Source organism: Zonotrichia leucophrys, chromosome 13 (assembly GCF_028769735.1).
Source record: "Zonotrichia leucophrys gambelii isolate GWCS_2022_RI chromosome 13, RI_Zleu_2.0, whole genome shotgun sequence".
In the NCBI taxonomy this organism is placed as follows: Eukaryota; Metazoa; Chordata; class Aves; order Passeriformes; family Passerellidae; genus Zonotrichia; species Zonotrichia leucophrys.
Genome location: NC_088183.1, coordinates 516,440 through 527,152, shown reverse-complemented (window position 1 = coordinate 527,152; position 10,713 = coordinate 516,440). Strand labels below are relative to the sequence as shown.

General features: G+C 52.5%; 1 long non-coding RNA gene across 2 annotated transcripts; it reads right to left on the bottom strand.

Moving 5' to 3' along the window:
* Positions 1–901: 901 nt before the first annotated feature.
* On the bottom strand, positions 902–9,717 carry LOC135453822 (uncharacterized). Of its 2 annotated transcripts, none has more exons than XR_010441953.1 (3): positions 9,624–9,717; positions 3,192–3,416; positions 902–2,454 (listed from the first exon to the last, which is right to left on the bottom strand). It is a non-coding gene; the product is annotated as an uncharacterized LOC135453822 (long non-coding RNA). The 2 variants fall into 2 exon arrangements; XR_010441954.1 differs by lacking the exon at positions 9,624–9,717 and adding an exon at positions 4,170–4,203.
* Positions 9,718–10,713: the final 996 nt, after the last annotated feature.

The following is a 10,713-nucleotide window of genomic DNA, read 5'->3' as shown; positions in this document are numbered from 1 at the left end:
ATAACTGCACAAATGATTTCAGTACAACCAGTGAGGGAGCATCAGCAGCATTTATTCCACTCGTCCCAGATGTAGTTACTGTTGGCACACTTACCCAAGGAGAAATCCTCTGACATTATTTTGGTGAAGACATTTGAAATGCTGTACTACTGGAATACAGAAAAAGAGAGACAAAAGCAAACAGAAAGCTCAGAGAGAACCAAAGAGGGTAACTCACCTCACCACCCTGGGCACCCCTGTGCCTGTCCCGTGGCTGCACAGGGGCACAGCAGGGGCTGCCGTGCCAGTGCTGCCTCCTGAGCACAGATCTGGGCTCTGCTCCCACTCCAGGGCTGCCAGGAGCAATATGGGAATGTGAAAGGGAGCCCCTGGTGTGGATCCTGGCAGTGCCAGCCTCGGGGTGCAGTTTAGGTGCTGTTTCTAAGCAAGTGGTCAGTGAGAAACACTCCAAATCCAGCACTTCACCTGAACAATACCTGAGGAATTCTGATCCAGTCTCAACAGTGAGAAAATCTACCCAATGAAGATAAAAAAAAAACACCTCAGGGTACTGACCCTCTGGAAAAAGTGTTCCCAAATTTGATGCTACCTTTGCTCTCCTCTAGCTCTATTTCCAAACTTAGGATTTTCTTCCTGAATTTCCCATGTGAAATGAGCAACAGTTGGGTTTACTTGATTTCAAATCCAAGTGGGTTTGGTGGCCCACAGTGAAGCTGGAGGAGCTGGCACCAGCATCCAGTTCTCTCTGTGCACAATGTCTGAAAGAAAAACCTTTATGAATGGGTTCCTTAAAGGCAGAAGGAAAAAATTCACATAAAATTCAATTAAAATAATTTAGCCTAATCTGCTGTTAAACTATTAAGACTTTGCAAAATCAGGGATAAAATTTACATAAAAATTAAATGAACCCATGTGCAATATTGAGCTTTTTCAGAATTACCAGTAATTTAATAGAATGTGTTTAATGGTTTGTTATCAGTGTGATTGTTGTGGATCCCTTCAGCGCCAGGAAGGTAATCAGAGCCTTGCACCCCCCAAATCAATTATGCCATAAACCCGAACCTAATGAAGAGACATTTTCATATTTTGGTTTATTTGAAGCTGCTTTATTTGCATGTTAATATAAACATGTGCAGCTAATTTCAGCAGCAGCTCGCATGCTTAATTGCCCAGGGTTCAGGGGCTGGGGCTGCCGGGGCTGGAGGCACAGAGGTCTCCCAGGGGAGGGCACAGCATCCCCCAGGGTCCTGCCCAAGGGGCCAAGGCCACCAACGCTCCCAGCAGTCATTCCCCAGCGCCGGCAGTCCCTGAGCAGCTCTGCACTCCCCTGCCAAAGCTTTGGTGCCTGTGGGGAGGGAGGAGAGCTCTGCCTCCACCCCAGGGACCTGAGGGAAGGATTCCACCTCAGGCAGCTTTCTGTTTCCAGTGCTGCAAACTGCAGGAAGGATTGTCTGCATGGTCACAGCAAGGTCTCAGACTGGCACCTGCCTGTCACCTCCCTGGCCTGGCTGGGGACAATCCTCCCCTCCCAGGGGAGTCACCAGGATCCAGCCCGATGGAGCCACTGCTAAACACCCAACACTGATCCACAGAGCCAGGCTGGGAGCTGGGGGTGCTCCATGGGAGGAGAAGGCTCAGAGAGACCTCAGAGCCCCTTCCAGTGTGCAAAGGGTCCCAAAAGAGATGAAAGGGGACAAGGGGCTGGGGGGCAGGACGCAGGGAATGTGTGCCCCCTCAGAGGGCAGGGTCAGGCGGGACATTGGGACAGAATTCTTCTCCATGAGCTCTGCCTGAGCAAGAGCGGGAGACGACAGCTCCACCAGCAAGCTGGAGCAAACAGAACCCTTCAAACAGATGGCTCCAATTACAGCCCCTCACAGCCCCACGGTGATGAGCGAGCTGCTGACACCATCTGAGAGTGTTGTTAATGCTGCTAATTGTTAACGAAGGCCCGCGGAGCCAGGATGGATCACACGTCAGCAGCACCTGCACAGGGATGTTATTAACTACCAGGGCAACGGGCTGAGGTTACAGCTGTAAATGAGGGTCACCGTTCGAGACAGAGACTGTGGCAAGTGCGTTAATAGATGGCAGAAGACATTTTGGGGTGGATGTGGCTGTCAGGCACAAATAGCTGAGCGCTGGGATTCAGTCTCTGCTCAAGAGTTACTGCTTGCTGCAGCCTCCACCAGACAACTTTAATACTTGTTATTTACCTCTTATGTTAAATAACCGTGTTTGACACTTCCTAGGCTGACTGCTCAGTATTTTGTTTCAATACAAAAAATACTAAATTACTCAAAGAGGGTGTCTTCTTTCCATCTCGAATTCAGCCACACAACTGGGATCTTGTTCCCTTTCTGATTTCAGGTACCTTTTGTCTCTTACTCGCCATCTGCTGAGAAGAGTCACCTCTTTCCCCTTTTGCTTTGCTACAGGTGTTGTTAATAAAAGCTGAAAAAGAAAGAGAGATTATGGCATAACTGAATTCTGATGGAGGCTTTCCTAGGAGCTGCTCACAGTCCGTGTCCGTGCCTGTTCACTCTTTCCTGTTTGCTCCGGGGTCACCCCAGCAGCGGCTGCGCTTCCCCAGGAGCTCAGAACCACTTCAGGCACTCAGAGGCACAGAAGAGCTGTTTTGAAAAATGTCTCCAATTTTGGCTGCAGAAGATTTCAGTATTTAACCCATGAATGCCTTTTGCCTCACACAGCTTCCCATGCAGTGCCAGGTGGAGGGTTTCTCTCTGTGGGGCCGAGCAGTGAGGGGTGAGGGTGTGGGATGCTCAGGACATGGATGACAGAGGGTGAGGCCAAGGGCAGCTGCACGTCCTGCTCAGTCCATCCTGAGCCAGGCTGGGAGCAGCAGCTGGAGCTGAGGCTGCAGGAGCCCAGCTGAAGGGTCAGGTTTGCCCGTTCTGTGCCAGCCCTGTGCCCGAGCTGCTCACAGCACGGGGAACAGGAAGAGCATCCTCTGGGCTCCAGCCTGTACACCTGGCAAAGCCTGGTCACAGTGTCTTGGACACTTCTGAAAGGCAGCTTACTGGAAACAAGAGGGACCTTTTTCCTGTAAAACACCCCAGCTTCCCCCAGGCTTCACAACAGACATTTCAGGGCTGCAGCTGTGTGGGGGACACTCCACCCCACTTTGGGTTTCCACCATTGGAGGAAAGCAAGGGGCAGGTTGTACCCACCGTGTCCTGGTGGAGCTGCTGTGCCTGGTCCTGGAGGGCTCCTGGGGCTGGGACCTTGGTTGTTGGATATAAAGCCATGGAAACGGAGGATGCCCAGCTGTGGAAGTGGCAGGACAGCATTAACCATGGGGAGGAAGAGGTTGGCTCCCAGCTCTGTCTCGTTCTCATGCTCAGCCCTGCCCAGGCTGATCCACACCAGAGCCTCAGAGAGGAAGAAGCACCGAGCTGCAAAAGCAGTGACAGCCATTAGCAAAAATGAAAGGGATAAACAATGCAGTTGGGTATTATTCAACAGACCATTAATGCTACAAAGACATGAAATAGGCACATGGGAGCTGTACCTATAATCATAATTTTAAAAAAGGGTAGGGTCAGAATAAAATGCAAGACCAAGAATATTTTGCTAGTTAAGAGAATTACGTGTTACACAATGGAAGAACTCAATAATAAAAAAGGGAATAATTACAGTTATTTTGGAACAATGAGAATTCTGGGAAGAGAAATCTAATCTATTTTTTCTTCAGTTTAAGCACCAAATCCAGTTGCTTTCATCCTAAGCTAACTTCACACATTTATTTTCCATGTCTAAGAGGCTTTCTGACTGGGAAAAAGTGAAAGAAAAACTACCTCACCAACCAATTTATATTTGTAAACGTTTCTGTTTGAGAAATAAGGATTAGTCAGGCCAGTGTGTGAAGTCAGTCACAGACAAGGCTGAAGGGTTTTTATTTTCCTCCTTTCCCAGAGGCAGCAGCGATGGTGCCAATCCCTGCCCAGCCCAATGCCTGGCCAGGCACAGCAGGAGGATGAGGGATGAAGGCTGGCAGTGAGGGCTGGGGGATCAAACTCCTCATCATCACGAGGAGCTGCCACCTTGTCCTTGTCCCTGCCAGTGTCCCTGCCAGCCCAGCCCTCGTGTCCCTGTCTGGGTGTGCTGCACTATGGCCACACTCCTGGAGAATGAGCCTTCCTCCTCACCTGAGCACAGACAGCAGGGAGATCAGCTCCAGCCAGTTAACCAGCATTAATTTCTGCTCCTTGAGCCCAGTGCAGCCCTGGAGGGGGACAGGGCCAGGGCCCACTCTGATTACAGAGCAGATAACTGAGAGGGCCCTTCCAGGCTCCCTCCTCTGCCCCTGGCTCCTCCTGCCATTTGTGCTTTGCTGCACACTCACCAGAGCTCGGGTTTCATTATCAAACCAATACCAGGGCTCTCTTACAGACCAGAGTATGCTGCTCTCTGCCTGAAAAAAATCCTGGCATTGTATTTCTCATAATAAGTTTTAATTGGATTTTAGCTCTCTGCCTTTTATATTCCATCTTAGGCTTTATTTGGCTTAATTACAAATCCATAGTTATTTGTTATGTGGCTCTGGTTTGATATTTTGCACTGACAATTACATTTTTATTCAAAGAAAAAAAATGTATTAGGAAAAAATAGCAAGAGACAGGCTCTTTGTATGAGCTGATTAATTGAATTCTAGTTTTATGTGCATTTATGATGAATGATTGTGTGCCAAAAAGTGACTTGGATATTAGATCAGAGTACACTTATTCATTTTAATTGGTTTGCACAAAGTGCAAGAGGCTGTAATAATAGATCAGCCCTGAGAACACAACAGTAATGGAGGCCCTCAGTGCCCTGACTCTGATGGCTCCTGAAGCTCTGCCCATGAGCCTTTAAAATCTTTTTCTGTAGAAGAGCAGTGAGATGGACAGTGAAGCTCTGGCACTTCCATGCCAGGGAAGCAAGGAGAGAGGCTCGCTCCCTCTGCTCTGCTTGCCTCTTTTGAGAGCTGCAATTTAGTTTTAATTATTCATAACACTCATTAGCAAAAAGGTGCTGTATGATTTTGCAGAAAAATAGAGAAGCCACTGGAATTCGAGATGGTACCTCACTGCCACAACACCTTTTTGGAAAAATTGCTCAAATAGACAGAAAATGGAATACTAGTGAGCAACATCCAATGGGTCCTGGCCATGGGCTGGACCAGGGGTGTGGGTGTGAGATAGCCCTGCTGAGGGCAAGACCTGGTCCTGCACCACAGGACCACTCCAGCCCCTCCTGGGCAGCTGTTCCAGTGCCTGCCACCCTCCATGGAAGGAAGTTCTTCATGTTGAGGTGGAACTCGTTGTGTTTGAGTTTATTGCTCCTTGTCCTGTTACTGGCACCCTGAGCAGGGTCTGGCACCATCCTGTGCCAGCCCTTGGAGATGTTGGTATGGATTGATGGGATCCCTCTCAGTCTCCTCAGAAGGAGGGTCCTTGCCGAGAGCTGAGCCCAGGGCAGAGGAGCCCATGGGAGCATCCCCAGCCACCAACAAGCGCAGCCCTGTGAGCAGAGACACTCACCACACTGGGAATTCAGGCAGAGCACCTGGGGCTCTGCAGCTCCAGCGTCCCACAGCCACAGCCCAGCCCTGCCCCAATGCCCTGTCCTGCAGCCACAGCTCAGCGTCCCCTGATGTGACATGGAACTGAGGAATCCAAGCTGACAAAGCAGGGGCCACACCAACTCTTGCTGAAGGAAACAAATTTTACTGCTTGCTTTGCTCACCAACTCCATTAAATCCAGGTTGCCAAGAGCTGGAGCTGTTCAGTCACCCCGTTTTTATGGTGACACATCACATTAGGATGAAAGTGGGCGAGGACAAGCGGCAGCACATGAGCACACCAGGCTACTGCTCTGAACCAAGCCTCAGGGAGGACAAAAATGCCAAGTCCTGCTTTTGGAGAATGAGCGTTGCAATGACAGAAAATTTGGTAATTCCTTACCACAAAGTGATTCAACTAAAAAAAAATTAAAAAGAAAAAAAAATTCTAAATGTTCTAGCAGCCTGTGGGAAGAGCAACCCAGGCCCTCCGTGTGCATTTAGCCTTCCTTCCTTCCAGACAGCAGTTTATTACCTCAGGCCTTCATCCCAATCAATATTCCTAGTTACTCCTTTGGCCTGTGCTTATTGACCACTGCTCTCCTCACATCTCTCTTATTTGAAACGAGAGCTAGTTCATGATTAATGAAATTGTGGGGGGAAAAGCAAATTTGGTACTCTGAGCTTGAAAATACAAAAGACAGCGTAAGGCAGAAAAAGAAACCCAGACTTTTCCCCTGGAGAGCCCAGTGCCAAAACCCAGCAAGGGCCACTCTACAACCTGGAAGTCTGCAAGCCCTTGTAAGTTGGGCTTTTGTGGGGGTTTTAAAGCGTAACAAACAGCTCTGGAAGGGGAATTTGGTGTCGCAAGCACTGACCTAGATCATAGCAAATTTACTATGTAGGAAAATAAACTGTACACTCTGATTAAGCAGGGCTGTGGTGACTGTTTGATTGCACTGACACTCTGCTTGTACTGCAGCAGCACAAGGAGCTCATGGAAATCCCTGCTGATGCCCAGTGACAGGAGCGGGGGGAGCCGGGCTGTGCTCCCAAACACTCGCTGACACCAGACAAGGCCAGCCCAGACCCAACCCAGACACTCAGTGACACCAGACAAGGCCAGCCCAGACCCAGCCCAAACACTCGGTGACACCAGACAAGGCCAGCCCAGACCCAGCCCAAACACTCAGTGACACCAGACAAGGCCAGCCCAGACCCAGCCCAAACACTCGGTGACACCAGACAAGGCCAGCCCAGACCCAGCCCAAACACTCGGTGACACCAGACAAGGCCAGCCCAGACCCAACCCAGACCTCCCCAGACACTCAGTGACACCAGACAAGGCCAGCCCAGACCCAGCCCAAACACTCAGTGACACCAGACAAGGCCAGCCCAGACCCAGCCCAAACACTCAGTGACACCAGACAAGGCCAGCCCAGACCCAGCCCAAACACTCGCTGACACCAGACAAGGCCAGCCCAGACCCAGCCCAAACACTCGGTGACACCAGACAAGGCCAGCCCAGACCCAGCCCAAACACTCAGTGACACCAGACAAGGCCAGCCCAGACCCAGCCCAAACACTCGGTGACACCAGACAAGGCCAGCCCAGACCCAGCCCAAACACTCGGTGACACCAGACAAGGCCAGCCCAGACCCAACCCAGACCTCCCCAGACACTCAGTGACACCAGACAAGGCCAGCCCAGACCCAGCCCAAACACTCGGTGACACCAGACAAGGCCAGCCCAGACCCAGCCCAAACACTCAGTGACACCAGACAAGGCCAGCCCAGACCCAGCCCAAACACTCAGTGACACCAGACAAGGCCAGCCCAGACCCAGCCCAAACACTCGGTGACACCAGACAAGGCCAGCCCAGACCCAACCCAGACCTCCCCAGACACTCAGTGACACCAGACAAGGCCAGCCCAGACCCAGCCCAAACACTCGGTGACACCAGACAAGGCCAGCCCAGACCCAGCCCAAACACTCGGTGACACCAGACAAGGCCAGCCCAGACCCAGCCCAAACACTCGGTGACACCAGACAAGGCCAGCCCAGACCCAACCCAGACCTCCCCAGACACTCAGTGACACGAAGATGGGCAAGGCCAGCCCAAACCTCCCCAGACACTCGGTGACACCAGACAAGGCCAGCCCAGGCCCTCCATGGCACGAGGAGTGCCAACGCCAGCCCAGACCTTCCCCACACGCTCTGTGACACAAGGATTGCTAAGGCCAGCCCAGGCCCTCCATGGCACTGCCACCCTCGTGCCGCCCTCCATGGCCTCAGCAAGCAGAGCGGGCCCAGGCCTTGCCAGGCTCCTCAGCCAGCCCTGCCTTCCCCTCCATTCCCAGGGCCTGCCCAGGGGTTGTGTGCACAGGGCAAACCCCTCCTGCTGCTGCAGGTGAAGGACCAGCAGTGTCACAGGCACTGCCAGCCCCCATGCCCACCCTGCCCAGGCCCACGGCCCCCTCAGGCAGTGCCAGGGAATGGCTGCACCAGCAGGGAGCTGGCAGAGGCTGCAACACCTCCCATTCTTGAAAAGTTCTGTTTTCCTGCCTCAGGAGAGGTTTCAGGGCCTCCATTACAGACACAGACCAGCCATGCCCATGGCAAACAGAGGGAAGGCCAGTGCCAACCCTGCAGCATTACCAGGGGAATTTCCTGTCACACAGAGGGATGGACAGCACCTGTACCCACACAGGCTGCACTGTCCTGCATGTGTAGGCACAGGTTTGTGCCAGCCCAGGTTTGTGCCAGTCACAGGACAAATACCGAGGTCCCAATATGGCAGTGACAGAGGGACAAAGGAAAAACAAAGGCTGGACTCGGGCAAGGAGAGACTGCCAAGCAGACAGGAACCAGGACAGTTTGAGGTCACATTCTAATTTATATTCAGAAACAGCTTCCAGTTTCAGCCTCAGGATCAACTGTTATTTTTCCCACCTATTATCTTCCTAAATGTCCTTGTGCCAGAGGAAGCGACCGTGACTCATGTCTGTCCTTGGGTAAATGCTCCAAGGACTGAGGGGCTGCAGCCCTGTGCAGGCTGTGCCAAGGGGCAGATTTAACACACCCCATCCCCAGGCACATCCCTGTGCAGCCCTGCAAGCTCCCAGAGATGCCTCCCTGTGCTTCCAGCAGCATCCCAACAGCAGCACAGTGACCCCGAGACCAAAACAGTGACATTGAGAACACCGAGGGTTTTTTTTTCCCTAAAAAACCAACCCTTGATCATCATAACAAAACAAATGCACTGAGTGGGGCTTCCAGGAGCTTCAAGCAGGCAAGACATGGAAGAGCTCTGGTAGTTTTCATTTTTTTCCCACTGACATTTGTCAGCAACAGCTCAATCAGACAAGCACCATCAGAAAAACGGATGGAGGAGTCTGGAGTAGAAAGGTCAGCTTTAAGGAGGAGTTGAGCATGAAAGCAGCTGTCAGAAACCCAGAATTAGGAGAGAAAATGCCACCAGTTGGTCCTCGTTGTCCCCCACTCAGTGCTTGCCAGCAGCTCCAATGGAGAGGCTGCAGTTAGCAGGACAGCTCTGCTCCCTGAGGAACGGCCCTCGCTGGGACAGGGCAGGGGTGCAGGTGCTGCAGCTGCCCCTGGGCAGCAGGGACACACAGAGCATCCTCCTGCCACAGCCCAGCACCAGCAACGTGCCTGCTCTGCCCTGGGTGAGCCTCTGGGCTGGATCCACGGGCTGGGCTCTCAGAACTGTCCCCATGTAGGCAGAGCCAGGGCCACCAGCCCGGAGCAGGAGCCCACAGGCACTGGGCAGCTCCCTGCAGGGAAGGACCTGTCAGGGGACAGATCCATGTGGGCAGCCAGGGCCACCAGCTCGAGCAGGAGCCCACAGGCACTGGGCAGCTCCCTGCAGGAAGGACCTGTCAGGGGACAGATCCATGTGGGCAGCCAGGGCCACCAGCCCGGAGCAGGAGCCCACAGGCACTGCCAGGCACTGGGCATTTCCCTGTAGGGAAGGGACAGATCCACGTGGGCAGCCTGTGCCACACACAGCACTTGCACCTTTGCAGGGCTGTTTACTCACCATCACTGCGCAGCACAGCAGAGGAAAAGCCTTGCAGAGGTTTAGGGCAGCAGAAACACCTTTTCCCTTCCTGGCTTCTGGAGGCTCACATGCCCTGGGGAGCAGAAGCACAGAGCTGCACCCCAAAGCTCTGCAGGCAGCTCTGGCCCCAGGCTTTGCAGTTCCCTCCCAAGGAAGAGGAGCTCTCTGAGCCCCAGGGAAGCTGCACAGGGCTCACACCCAGCACAGGGCAGCAGAGCCCTGCTCCCCACCCTGGCACTGCACAGCAGAGCCCACTTACCTGCACTCAGGGCAGATTATGCTCCACACCCTCAGAATTTGCAAGTTTGTAGTTAGATCAAGCTGTTGTTTCAGGGAATTTTTGCCTCATTAGTATGCCTGGTGCTTACAGACAACAGCATTGCTGTGACTGTAAAACCCCTGTTTAAACTCTCCGGAGTGTTTAGTTTCAAGAAAATTGTACTTGGGTAAGTCTGTGCATCTTGACCCTTCCAAAATTACAATAAAATTAATTTCAAAATGAAAGTATTTCAAATTACTTGAATGCTTTGTCTGAAGCCCAAATTACTTTCTTCTCAGGGAGGTTTTGGGGCTATTCACTAATGAAGCAACTTCTGAACTCAAGAAGTTTTACAGCTCCTGGCTAAGCTGCTGCTGTCTTTCATGGAAACAGAAGCATCTCACATAATTGTCTACTTCTAAGAACATGACTGTTCTCTCCTCGCTGTTGTGATGTTCCTGAACAGAAACAGCCCCCAGGAATGGCCCTGTGGCTGTGGGGGCACCTGCAGGGACCCGGGGCTGGCAGTTGGGCAGGGCTGCCCCCACGGGCTGGCAGGAGCCAGGGGTGGAACAGGAGCCAGGGGAGCATTCCTAAACCATGCTCCCACTTTGCTCTCAGCTCTCACACAGCAGCTGTTTGCTCTGCCCACCAGAACTGGCAGTGCAGCTCAGACATTTGCCTTCCTGGCAGCTGGAGCTGTTCAGGTTTCCAGGGTGATCCCATCAGTGCCCAAGCGTGCACAGATGGACGGCTCCAACCCAGCACTGGGAGAGTTTCCTTCATGGAGAGGCTGCCCAGCCCTGGCAC